General features: G+C 32.9%; 1 long non-coding RNA gene across 1 annotated transcript; it reads right to left on the bottom strand.

Annotated features, from left to right (window-relative positions):
- Window positions 1-5429: 5429 nt before the first annotated feature.
- Window positions 5430-8604, bottom strand: LOC111086786. The gene is made up of 3 exons (XR_002611509.1): window positions 8485-8604; window positions 6113-6278; window positions 5430-5633 (listed from the first exon to the last, which is right to left on the bottom strand). It is a non-coding gene; the product is annotated as an uncharacterized LOC111086786 (long non-coding RNA).
- Between the last annotated feature and the right edge of the window lie 6009 nt (window positions 8605-14613).

The following is a 14613-nucleotide window of genomic DNA, read 5'->3' as shown; positions in this document are numbered from 1 at the left end:
ATAATATTATAGCAGAAGAAATTAACTTTTTAAATTATAAATAAATTTAGAGATCTTAACTTCATATTATCTTTATATACATATATATATATATGTATGTATGTATAAATTTATTTCCGTCTCCATAGCATTATTGTATTAGATGAGTTCTGTGCTAATGAGAAGTATTGTTGGATCATGAATAAATTGTTTTCCACAAGGTTTTATCACGAGAGTTTCATTTTGTTAAACATGTTCTTGTGCGAACAACTTCGAAACACTTCCAAATTCTACACAGAATATTGATAAATACATTAACAACAGAATGAACACGATTTTTCTATCCCAGTTTCTTTATATAGCATAAATTTCTATAATGCTCAAAATAATTAAGGGATAATAAGACTTTTAAATAAAACAAAATTAAAACTCATAAAGTAATTAATTAGCGTATAACTAGAAACAAATTTCATTGTTAAAAAAAACGACTTACTAAAAAGTTAATCGAATAAATCCACAAAAATAATAAAATTATTCAAAGACGTAAATTAATTAACTTTAAAAAATTAATCGCAAACGAAATATAAAAAATATTTTTTTTTGGCTCATCCTGAAAATGTAATATTAAATTTGCCTAAATATGTTTTAAGTGGTTGAAGCTTGAATTTTCCATTCAACAACAACAACAATAAAAAAGACTTAAATTTAAGGATTATTTTCTGAATTTTTAAAGAGCTGCTACAGTAGTTTCTAAACAGACTACCAGTCTAGGAATCAATGAATATTTCAACAAAGGTAAAATTGAAAAGAGAAGATGTGACGTAGAGAAAAGAAAATAAATCTGTAAGATATATACATAATAATCATTAAAGAGCTGATCCGCTGTATGATATCGAATAACGAATTAGGCACGATGTTCTAACATTATTCACACACCTAAATTAATTTAGGCGATTGTATGGTGATTTAAAAGAACTCAAAAAACTCCGTAGGAATAATTCAACAGTATAATAACTTAAGTAAGAAGTATTCCTTCAATTAACATTAGTAAATGTAATTGAGGAAGAACTTTAAGTCATAAAAAATATTAATTAGATATGTAAGTAGAGTAATGACAAAGCCAGATAAAAGAAATGATCTGATTCACATACTAGAAGAGTTTAGCACCTGCCAAACTACAGGCTCTCCTCCTCCCTCCAATTAAGGAGTCCCCTCGCAGAGCATTTTTAAGTGTGCAGTCCAGATAACATGGCGCCGTCCCTAATTCCGAAGCCATCGATCACTGGAAGCCAATCAACCAGCACCAACCACTTTTATTTTTTATTTCATTATTATTTATTACTGTATATATATATTATTTTTACATCAATGTAAATAGAATGATTTTAATATTGCTAATTATACTACTATTATACGCTTGAGGAGTTTAATCAAATCTTATCACTGGGTTTCTTTCCTCCAATAATCTCTTAAAAATTTTTTTGGTAATAATGTCCAGTTCAATATAATTCAAGTAACATCTGTCCTTTCCACTTTTTAAAGGACAATGGAAAATTATCGAGCCAAAATTCTTAACTGTTCTAATTCATGTTATGTTATGTTATAAACTTATTATATGTTAGCTATTGTATGAAATACGATATGTTACATTTACATGTTAAGTGTTATAATTACTTTATAATAAATAATAAGATCTATGTTACACCTCTGTAAAAATTTGATAAATACTAGTTATTTATTGTTAAAGTGACTGTCGTTCACGAAAGCTAAAAATACAAAATATTGAAATATGTGTCTGCAGTGATAGGCCTAGCTGTATATACAGCTGGATATAGATCCAACTAGGACTAGAGAACAAAATTAGAATGGTAGTTATTAGAATTCAAATAAGAAAGAAAGTTTAATGAAAGGAAGTATATATATCATAAAATAAGGCCAGTAGATCATTATTCTGTTATTATGTATATATAGAATCCCTGAGATTCAGAAGAATGGTTAAACGGTTAAATCGGTTGTGTTTAATGTTGGTACATATAAATATGAATGTGTTTAAAGCTTTTGGAACCATTAACTAGTAACGAGTATATTCTCGAACAAAGTTTTTATTTTTCTTTGGCGATACCAGATCTGAATTTTAATAATTAATTAGTCCCGTCGAACTCTAGCTTGCTGCCATGAACAACGGTGAACGTGAGGGTAATTTTACGATATCAGGTTCACAGCTGAACATCAACAAGTTCATCCAATGAGGCCCAGAATGACCATGTGGTTTGGGCGTTCGACTCGCAATCTGAGAGTCGCAGGTTCGAATCCCCGTCAAGCTAAACATTCTCGCCCTTTCAGCCGTGGGGGTTTTATAAGGTATCGATTAATCCCACTATTCGTTGGTAAAAGAGTAGCCCAAGAGTTGGCGGTGATGACTAGCTGCCTCCTCTCTAGTCTTTCACTGCTAAATTAGGGACGGCTAGCGCAGATAGCCCTCATGTAGCTTTGCACAAACCAAACCATCCACTGATGTTTCGTGACATCTTCATTCATAACTTGAATGTGAGCTATTTCATAAAAAATATACACAGGTTTATATTTTGATATTTTTATACTAGTTTTTAAAGCATAATTTGGTAGAAATACCAATTCCTTGAACATATCAAATAACCATCACATGTAAGTTATTGGATGAAAACATTGAGAATAGTTTCGTTTGTTTGTTTTGAGTTTCGCGTAAAACTACCCGCGAACTATTTACTCTAGCCGTCCTTAGTTTAGCAGTCATTTAGGCAGCTAGTCAACACGCCACCCACCGCCAACTCTTAGACTACTTTTTTTACCAATGAATAGTGGGTTTAACCGTAACGTTTTAACGCCCCCACAGCTGAAAGGGCGAGATTGTTCGGTGACGGGGATTCGAGCCTGCCACTCGCAGGTTGCGAGTCAAACACCCTAAACCATTAGGCCATGCCAGGCCTCATTGAGAATAACAAAACGTTCTTAGCTGAAAATGCCTTTCGAATAGATATAGAATATATAGATATAGAATAGCAATCTCATACAAGGCTACATAAATGGTATAAATATTTCATGTTATTAAATGGAAATTTGCATTAATGCTAATATAAATAGGGAACAAAGCTGTGTCATATTAAAATGTATCTCTAAACCTGAATGTAGATTACAGTATTTTTTTCAAGTTTACAGATTGAATATCTATATTACAGACTTCAACTTTGGTGTACGAACATAAATTTTCCATATGTTTTAGGTTATATCCGATCTACAACTAAGTGGATTCAATCTCGCACACAAAAGCGAATAGTGGGATTGATCGTCATATTATAAAGCCCCCACGCCTGAAAGGGCGAACATGTTTGATGTGATGGGGATACGAACCCGCGACCCACAGATTGTGCGTCGAGCGCCCTAACCACCTAACTATACCGAGCCCACACAAAAAGAACATAGAAATTTGATACCAAAGAAATATTAAAACATCAAGAACTATGCGCTAAAGTCTAAACGAATGTAATAAACCTGTATGAAAAAAAAAAAAAGAAAAATCTCCCGCGATTTGTTTGTTTGTAATTAAGCACAAATCTACACAATGTGCTATCTGCGCTCTGCCCGCTACCGGTATCGAAACCCGGATTCTAATGTTGTAAGTCCGCAGACAAACCGCTGTGCCACTGGGGGGGGGGGGCATCTCCCCCGAAAGCGAATGATGAACAAGAATTGCGCATCAAATAAAGTTCGTTGATCAAAAATTCCAACTGAAGTTAAATAGATAAAATGGTGTTATTATTCCATTACTAAACTTATTACTATTACATTTTGCATTTTTGAAACAGTTAATAATATTTGCTGGTTTGTTTGTTTGTAATTAAACACAAAGCTACACAATGGGCTATCTGTGCTCTGCCCACCACGGGTATCGAAACCCGGTTTCTAGCGTTGTAAGTCCGCAGACATACCGCTGTGCCACTGGGGGCATATTTGCTGGCTTAGTTTTAATTATTATTTTGTAAGTTTTTACATGCCACTACAGATGTCATGTGTCTACGTGATAGCCATAAAAATTAATTTACCGTGGCTAACTTTTTTATGGGTATGTTAGTTTTGTTATTTCTTATTTTTAAAGCAATTTTTTAATTCCTAAAACGATATCAGAATGCGTTTCAAACCAACTATTTATATATTGGTGTCATGTGTTGTTGGATTGCATATATTGATCTATAATTGTTTGATTTACGCGACAATACATAACAATTACACTGATAATACTATTGACCATGTGCGGTATTTCAGTAAAAACAATATAATAGCCGACCTGACAACCTCTGGTATTGAGCGAAGGTCTCGTCGTCAACGATGTGCGATCGAGATATTATTGGAATTACGGTAAGAACGTAAGAAAATTATACAGAATTATTTATATTCGTTCATGATTAGTTGTGATCTGTGTAAGTAGTTTACTTTGACCAGAAGTCCCCAATTGTTCTGTAACATTTCCTACCAGAGACCCTTTAAAATGTTATTATATTTCCATAAATCCTATTATAAACTTACAGTTTCAATAATGCATTAATATAGAACCAAGTTAACCCACGTTTTATGAAACCACATAAGCAACGGAAAATACAATTTTACTTTGACTAAAATCTGCTACGTGGTTATACAGTTTCAACAATTACGTAAATGACGAAGCACAGAAAGGCTAGAAATTCGAGGAGAACATTTTATAGTTATTTACGTATCTTAATATGTTTTTGAACATAAACCACTCTGATTCTCAGAAAGAATTAATAGACAAATTTTAAAAAAAAGTTACTGTTCGATAACGGATATAGTGATTGGGAAATTTTCATTTTTTGTGTTTGTATTTGAAATATGGCACCAACTGTAATGTCATGCAAAGTGTCCCCAGAGTCACACACATTATTGTATAAAACAATATTATATATCCCCATACAGGTGTTTTACTTACCAGTATATTGAGTATTTATGATAATGAAATGTGTTAAAATCACGAAGATTGTCACATATTCCAATAATTTGTACAGTGCAAGTTGCTGTATCAAAACCAAAACAGCAGAAAGTTATTGTAATCAAGTACTGGGTATTATTAGAATTGGCTGTGTCAACAGCGGGGAATCTAACCCCGGATTTTAACGTTATAAGTCTGTAGACTTACCATTGTCCTAACAGGGGACTATCAGAATTGAGTGCTAGAATATATTAGGGAATGACCTTCAAATATTTAAAATAATTTAATGGAACTTTAACGAAAGAGACACTTGGAAATGAGCAGTGACAACAAGTGTCCATCAACAGCTACGAACTTACAGAGAGCTTCGTGTGGTGTTGTGACATTAGAATAAAGTTTTTAAATAAATAATATCTGAGCATTTGAGAAAAAAGTTTTTATTTATTTATTTTTTGAAGAGGATCGACAAAGAAGCAAAATATTCATAACAAGAAAAGATAAGAATTCAAAGCGAGAATCACATTTCACGAATTTTCATTCTTTCTGTCTTTTTTTTGTCTTGGGGTTTTTCAATCTTGAACGACTTAAGAAGACAAATCAAAATTCGGAAGATAATTATCTGGGTTTCTAAAGTATGCTTCAGGTTGAATTATCCTTGTGGGAATCTGAAAACAAACTGAAAACAATCTTAAGTAAACTGTGTTGCTTTCGACAACCTTATATAAAACCTTTTACATGTGAAATCAAAACTGTTTGTATTTATTTTGTTATTGTAACTAGTCATTTATTAGTCAATGAAGCCAAGTTAGGGTTAACTTAATTACGAACGAACTAAATACATAAACAAGGTTAAGCTGTGCTTTCTGTTTGTGTATCACATTTTATAAAAGGTAGACAAGTTTACTTTTGTTTTTTACCGAAACTAGTATGGTAGACGCAGAGACTGGCGGAAGTTTCACAATAACAAGAGAAACATATATAAGTACAACAGTTATCTCAAAAATAGTTTTCTAAATTTCTACGATACAATTTATTATAACAAATACAATTATTTCTTTGAATGGTAAAACATTATTTAGATAGCGCACTTTATACATTTATAATCTGTTTTAATTATCGCCAAACATACATAAAATAATTGGTAATAAAGCTTACCAAATTTAATGAAAAAGAACATTTAAGATAGATCTTTCTGCCGATAGTGGTCCTTCACTCCGAGGGTAAATGAGTCAGGTATAACAGTGAGTATAGGCCTTTGAAAGTCGATCAACACAGTTGGCTTGTCAGCTTCAGCATTGTCTCCAGAGCTCATCTCTACTAACTATAAAAACACGTGATCACTCGTTTAGTGGACAAACATTTTTTAAAATTAAACAACTATTTTGTAATTTCTCATTACATGTTGTTTTAGAAGCTGTCAGCGATCCGTTTGTGATGGATCGGCAGAAGTTGTCGAAACGTTACTAATAGAAACGACTTTTGACCAATTAAGTACTAAAGATAATATGACATAGGATTTGTTAAGAACATACCTTTCTTTACCATTAGTAATGGTTGAAATTTTGTTCTGTTTTCTATAGAATTTGTCCATAGTCAAAGATGATCTGTTTTGTTAAGATACACTTCTTAATATATTTGAATAAATCATAATTACTATATTTTAATCAACCCTTCAGAAAGCCCACCGGGCTTAAAGATATTTGTATGTTTACGTATGGCATGTTTGTTTTATACAATTGGTACTTGAAACCGTCGGTACTTGGTGAAACTCTATAATTACAGAATTGAGGAAAAACAAGACAATTAGACGTTTCATAAATACATCATTTATTACGACCCTGGTTTCGCCAGTAAAGGCATTATCAGGTACAGCATGTTTGTTTGTTTGCTATTGAGCTGTATAAGTTCTCAGACTTACCACTGAGTCACTGAAGAGCTACTAAGATTATCTGCCACAGTAGTTAATTTTACACTATTGACCAGAAGAAAGACAACCATTTAGCAGGACCCACCATCCACATTAAGGGATTGACTTCAGCAGGACTCCACCATCCACATTAAGGGATTGACTTCAGCAGGACCCACCATCCACATTAAGGGATAGACTTCAGCTCTGAAGTCAATCCCTTAATGTGGATGGTGGGTCCTGCTGAAGTCTATCCCTTAATGTGGATGGTGGGTCCTGCTGAAGTCTATCCCTTAATGTGGATGGTGGGTCCTTATTTTCTACACTTTTAGTTGTGGTTGAGTTACAAAAATCCCTTAATGTGGATGATTGGTTCTGCTGAAGTCAATCCTTTAATGTGGATGGTGGGTCCTGCTGAAGTCTATCCCTTAACGTGGATGGTGGGTCCTGTGGAGCTAACATATGAAATAAAAAAGTTTTTTTATAGATCTCTCAACTCAGAGCGCAGGTACTGTAATAAACCTCTGGGTTTCGCAGCTAGCAAGCCAGGTTTGAATTCGTGCGATACCATAAAATATCCTTGTTATCAAGGTTAAAGACTCTCTTTTTTCCCATAGTTTTCTATTCTATATCGTTATGTTTTATTTACCTATCGCATAATTTTCGCCCACTTCGATATAACATTCATTTTTCGTTCTAGACGATTCGATTTTCATATGTGAACCTGTAAATGATCTTTAGGGAAGGGATGGTAGTCTTTGAATGGAACAACCGCAATATTCAGAAATTTTTTCTAAAACCTATACAGGCAATGTCAAAAAACGTCAAATATCAGTAACTTCTTTGATTCTATTTCGACATTCGACCGAAATCACAGAGTTTTCATGCGAGATTAGTGCAATTAAACTTCTTTATTTGTATATGTATTAAGTTGGTAAGAGCTGGGTTAATAATTTGCTCTGATCGGACAGTCTTTATCATATTAATTCTGTGATTGAACAGTCATAAATATTATAATTATCTGATTTTCAACAGATACAAACATATTAATTGTCTGACTGGATAGCTATATATATTATTTTGTTACGACCTTACTGAGACTTCATTGGCTCAGGCCTCTCTTCCTCATTGGGAAATTCAGATAATGAAGTTCGTATCTACTTCTTTGATTTCAGAAGTAATACATTAATGCTGATAATTTTCTTGAAATACACGCAATGTGAACACAATAAAATCTTATGTATTTATTTCTTTTCTTCACCCAAACGTGAATTTCAGTGACGAAAACATGACGTAGAGGCCTAAAACCTACTCTTTGCACATAAGATAGTTTTGGTTATTATTAGTGATGAGTAAATGACTATACACCTAAACCTAATCGTCTCGTGTATTTCAAAATCTGAACAAAGGAATATTGTGATAAATGATTATTTCTAAATATGGAAATAGCTATTTAATTGGCTATTTTCTTAAAATAGTAATTTTATGTCTATTGAATATTCTAAGTTGTTACATTTCCTAGAAATACATTGTATTAAGACAAAAAAAAGATGGAAGAATAATTTTGTATTTCTGCAACGTTATAGTTAATGGAGGAGTAAATAACGCATTATAGACAAACCATCTGTAGTACGTCCTTTATTTGATTTTTCTCTTTTTCGTCAGCCCTTGTAGGCAAATAGCGAGCCTGAACCAACCAGGAACAGAATAGTATTAGGAAGACAACAGGAATCAAGATTCGGAAAGCTGAAACACGTGTTAACAAACGTTATCATCATTCATTAAAGGTGCTAATAAATATGCGAGATCTTAAAATATATGACGCCAACTAATATGTAAAGCATGGTGGAGAATCAAACAGTTGAACTTTGACATTGTATGTCAAATTTTTATTTATTTCCCTTCGTACGACTCACAGGGAACATTTTATAAATTTGATTAATGTATACAAATAAATGTTAATATTTTTCTTATCGTTTTTTTTATTGTAACAGAAAGAATAAGACAATATTATACAATATCAAGTTGTAATGACACGTGGTGTTAGTAAGTGCGTTAAAACTTTTCATCAAACCTTATGAGAGTGCCACACCAAACTGTGCTATCCACGATAGTGTCGTCAATCTGTGTCAGTCATGATAGTGTCGTCAATCTGTGTTAGCCACGATAGTGTCACCAAACTGTGTTATCAACGGTAATGTCACCAATCTGTATTAGCCACAATAGTGTCACCAGACTGTATTAATTATGATAGTGTCACCAGACTGTGTTAATTATGATAACGTCACCAGACTGTGTTAATTATGATAACGTCACCAGATTGTGTTAATTATGATATGTCACCTGACTGTATTTATTACGATAGTGTCACCAGACGTTTTTAATAATGATTGTGTTACCAGACTGTGTTAATTATGATATGTTGCCTGATTGTGTTTATCACTGTATAAAGAAGCTTAACACTGCATTTTTAACATCATAAAAGGCAATTTGCTTATTAGAGGAACTAGACAGGTTTTTTAGCTTTCTTGTGTCATCTACTTCATGTAATTTTCACGTTAATATTCATCGTAACAGCCGTACTTTACCATTAAATACGTATTATAAAAAAACGTGGTGAATAACAGCTCTATTTAATGCTAAACACAGTATCAATTCCTCGATATGAGATGCTTTTGAAACTACCTTCATCAACATTGGTACCATCATACCGAATGAACAAGAATCTTCTGGATTTCTTGGAGTTTCTGAGTTTTATTACATATTTCTCTTTACGGTAATTTAAGTTATTTTAATATAAACCTTTTTTTTTTCTCTAAAATTTATAGAACTCTTGTCAATGCCAAAATTCAAATGTCACCTGATATACAGTAAAATATATAGTTTTGAATTAACAACTTCTGTTTAACCTATTTTGATATCGAAGAAAACGTGTTAATATAAAAGCAGAACTACACTTACCCATTTTTCTCTCTTTCACGACAGAAGATACTTCCTTTCGATTTTTATTCTGGACTATTTATACTTAATCTTATATAATACAACGAACTTGAGTGTTTCGTCTTTACTTCCTACGATTTTGACGTCACACATTACCACCCAATCGGACAACTGACATTCCTTTTACACGCCCTCACAAGTAACGCAAAAAAGTTTCCAACACCTTATGGTTTGATTGCATTTATCACGTTCTTTTTGCGAAATGATGAAATAATATTTCTGTTCCGTATAAAAATGAGTACTGCTAGGGTAACTGTATTTATTTTAAGATTCTATGAGTAAAATATTTATTGTTTGACCTCCATTTTATGGAAAAACGAGAGCAACTGAATTAAAGTAGCGAATGATGCTTTTTCTCGACTGGTGTTAAACAATAATAATATAAATATTGTTATTTAACACAGTTGACTAAAGGCATCTTTTGTTATCAAAACTCTGGTATATGGAGCTGTTGCTGCCTAAGTAAGCTTCGCTAAAAGAAAGATATTGCGAGATCAAAGTAATGTCGTATTTCTGTTTAACTGTTTAACTCTTTCGCTGCCATGTTTTTAGATAAACAAGTCTTACAGTTATTTTTAGAAAGACACAGCAACATATATGGTGTGGTATCATTACTTATATCTCGTTTATTACTTGTTATATCACCATGTTATTTTTAGAGATACTTGTCTGAAATATTTTACAGATGATTATAGTTCCAGAGTATATGAAATTTTAAGTAAAGTAATTATTCGTGCATTCATTTTTAAAATTTGCATATTAATATGCACCATTTTTTGTTTCTTCAATTAATCATAAGAACAGTTTGTCAGAATCACAATTTTCAAAGCTACAAGAAGTATTATATAGTGTATGCCATATACGTGCCCTTGGGAGTGCTCCAGAGGAGAAAACATATATATATGTCCGTGGCAGTACTAGAAGGGGAGACGTATGAGCACGTGGCAGTGCCCTACAGGGTGACACATATGTGTCCATAGCAATGAAAGACAATTTTTTGAAGTGGACAAACCAATATATCTGATTACTCGTTCTTTGATTTAAATTATCTTTTTTTATATAGATATACCATAAAGTACCCATACACGTGCATTATTTTAAAGCTCGTCACTTGTGCAGGTATCTTAAGTGCAGTAAATAAAACAAAGTCTAAATCCGTCTCTTACTTGGCTTATATCAAATCTTTACAATTTTCTTAAGAGATCAGGCATGGTAAATCAAGTTTATAGATAAACAAAACATCTTAACCTGCTACCAGTGATCAGCATAAAAAAAATAACTTGTGTTGGCAAACCAACATACCTTCAGGTACACACTTTTCAACGTGTTTTTTTTTTGTCTATCAAAATTATTTAAACTTGAGACAATTGTGCAATAACAGTTAAAAATCTGGACTTAAATATGAATTATTGGCCCGGCATGGCCAGGTGGTTAGGGTGCTCGACTTGCAATCTGCGGGTCGCGGGTTCGAATCTCCGTTACACTAAACATGCTCGCTCTTTTAGGCGTGGGGGCGTTATAAGTGACGGTCAAGCCCACTATTCGTTGGTAAAAGAGTAGCCCAAGAGATGGCGGTGGGTGGTGATGACTAGCTGCTTTCCCTCTAGTCTTACACTGCTAAATTAGGGACGGCTAGCGCAGATAGCCCTCGTGTAGCTTTGCGCGAAATTCAAAAACAAACAAACAAACACTTAGTAGAACAACTACTAAATCAATAGTACATTACGAATACCAGATTAGCTTAGAATGTGTGTGAGACATAAACAATGATTGATTTGCAATTTTCAAACAGATAAACTTTTAAGAAAATACGAACGTTTTGAAATTACAACTTATGTAAGAAAATTTTGCTACAGGATATAAATATAAGTAAAGTCTACCTCTTACAAAAAATACCTTCATATGATTTTATACATCAGAGTCTTTATAAACATATGCATATTGGTGCAATACTTTTGAAACTATTATACTTTTGTCAGCAGATTTGTTTGTTAGGTTAATGTTCAATCGAACAACTTACTGGATTAAAATGGTAACTTAGTAAGGCTAAACTCCTTTTGGAGGCGACCTTTGAACTCTATTACAAGAACAGTCTATTGATCTAAATGGTAACTTAGTATGGCTAAACTCCTTTGGGAGGCGACCTTTGAACTCTATTACAAGAACAGTCTATTGATCTAAATGGTAACTTAGTAAGGCTAAACTCCTTTATGAGGTGACATTTTAACTCTCTTACGAGAACAGTCTATTGATCTAAATGGTAACTTAGTATGGCTAAACTCCTTTGGGAGGCGACCTTTGAACTCTATTACAAGAACAGTCTATTGATCTAAATGGTAACTTAGTAAGGCTAAACTCATTTATGAGGTGACATTTTAACTCTCTTACGAGAACAGTCTATTGATCTAAATGGTGACTTAGTAAGGCTGAAGTGTTAAATTTGACTAGTAGTATTTTAACCCTGTTAGAAGAATAATTTACTGAATTGAAATGATAACTTAATAAAACTGAAAATTTTCAGTTATCATTTTAGACCTGTTGCGAGAAAATATCGAATCATGTTGGATTTACAGTTTGATAATACGGATATCTGTAGATATCCAAGTACGATAATAATGCTTAGGAAAAGAGTACAATAAATATATTGATAAATCGTTATATCCTATTACTCTAACGCTTTTGGCAAATAATTACTTTTCTTAATTTAATCCTTTTTAATGGTGACGTCTATATTCTGAAAATGTCCTGCTTAACAAGTTTCTTTAATTTTAGTACGTAAAATATATAATGCGGATGTTTCTCACGTATTTTAAATTTCGAAATATTGTGTTTAAATGCCTTGCATGTACTAATAAATAGTACATTTTGGTGTTTACAGCATTCTTGTAACCTTACACTGGTTTGTTTTTAGTGAATTACGTACATGAAATAACAATAATATTTTATAGTTAAATTGGACAGTATTTTACACTGTTGTATTATATTAGCTATTAAAGAAGCAGAATAGCAACAATGATTTTCATCAATACTCCTATGCTCCAGGTATTAACGTATAAGCTGTTCTACTAGTGTTTGTAATATAACATTAACCTTGCTTTGAATCTGTAGGTTTTTAAACTACAGATACAATGATTTACAGAAAGTAATCTTTATGACATCTCATGCGTACATTATATTGAATTAATAATGGCTACTGTTGTAATATCTATAACAATAAAGCCAAGTTATGCGTTTGTATTTCTGGTGTACAAATTACTGGATAAGCAATCAGACAGATGATTCGAAAAAGCGGGTGTATCAATTTCACCGCCTCAAGTGAGAGGGAAAATCGGTAGCTATATGTACGTGAAGCCGACGCCAAATGAAGTGACGTTTGATGCAGCACGTGTCACGAGTACCTTTAAATCGAAGAATCGGTTCATGTGCTACAGCTTAAAATATTGGAAGGGGGCGGACCGCGCCCTCCTATATATCATTAGATTGTAAACACGTAATGCCAGCCACTTCTGTAATTGTAACTATATTTTGTATCTTGCATTTCACTGGCTAAATTATGGATGTAACTGAGCTACAATAGATAACAGATCTTTCAAGTAGTTACCCAGTTCCAGTTAAAACTTTTAAAACTACCAGTGTATTTCGTATAAAATCAAATTAATCAATCTCAATTTAGATAGTTCTAATAATGAGTAGTTTTAATCATAATTTAAGTTTATTCCAATGGTTATTAGCATGAGTTTTAAATCACCATATTTACGAAACGTTTTGTGAGCTGATGGTAATCATCATGGTTACATTGAATTTGAATTTTTTGTCATTAGTTCCCAAATTCCCATATTTTATCCCATAGCCACTGGCGGCTGAATCTTCATTTGCACAAAACAACGGATTAACAATGTTGCTAAGATCCAGGATTCGATTTCCCGCGGTGTACAGAGCACAGATAGGTCATTGTGTATAGCTTTGCGCTTAAAACAACAAACAAATAAACTTGCTACATGGGACCTTGTTAAAAGTTTTCATAAAATAGTTCTATTCAATTTAAAACTTCGCTGCTTTGTGCTTTTGATCACTTGTAGACTCGGAAATCTTGATCACGACAAGAGAATAAAATGATAGAGTTTCGAAAGATCTGAAATACTATAAGTTGGATCATTCAAAAGCTTAAATCTCAAATTATTTGCAAGACCTGCAAGTTTTATTACCATATAAAGTATATAAATATAAAGTTTCTTATAATCTTATATCGAAATGATAAGATGTTAATTTTTCTTTGCTCCAACTAAAACACGTGTTAACGTGATGAAACTAATGTGAGTTTCGTATTAATTAACAACATGTAAGATAATATTTCCCGTTTTTCTCTTTTGTTACACCTGAACTGCTTTGTCCATAAATGTTGGCAAGCCCCACGACTCTACAAATTATAATTCTCTTCGCGAGTTTTAATGTACACTAGTTTATTTGTTTGTAATCAAGCACAAAGCTACACAATGGGCTATCTGCGCTCTGCCCACCACGGATATCGAAACCCGGATTTTAGCGTTGTAAGTCTGCAGACATTCCGCTGTGCCACTGGGGGGCATTAACCACGGTATAACATTCTAGTCAACCTTGAAAACAATTGGAGTTTTGAAATTCATTATGGTTGTTCAATATTTTATATATCGTTGATTATTTAAACAAACATAAACGTTGCGTTTTCTTAATTTCATCTGAGAGTAATATTTTTTTTTATAATTACGTTTTG

Source organism: Limulus polyphemus, unplaced genomic scaffold (assembly GCF_000517525.1).
Source record: "Limulus polyphemus unplaced genomic scaffold, Limulus_polyphemus-2.1.2 Scaffold1430, whole genome shotgun sequence".
Taxonomy (NCBI): Eukaryota; Metazoa; Arthropoda; class Merostomata; order Xiphosura; family Limulidae; genus Limulus; species Limulus polyphemus.
This window is presented reverse-complemented; position numbering and strand designations above follow the sequence as displayed.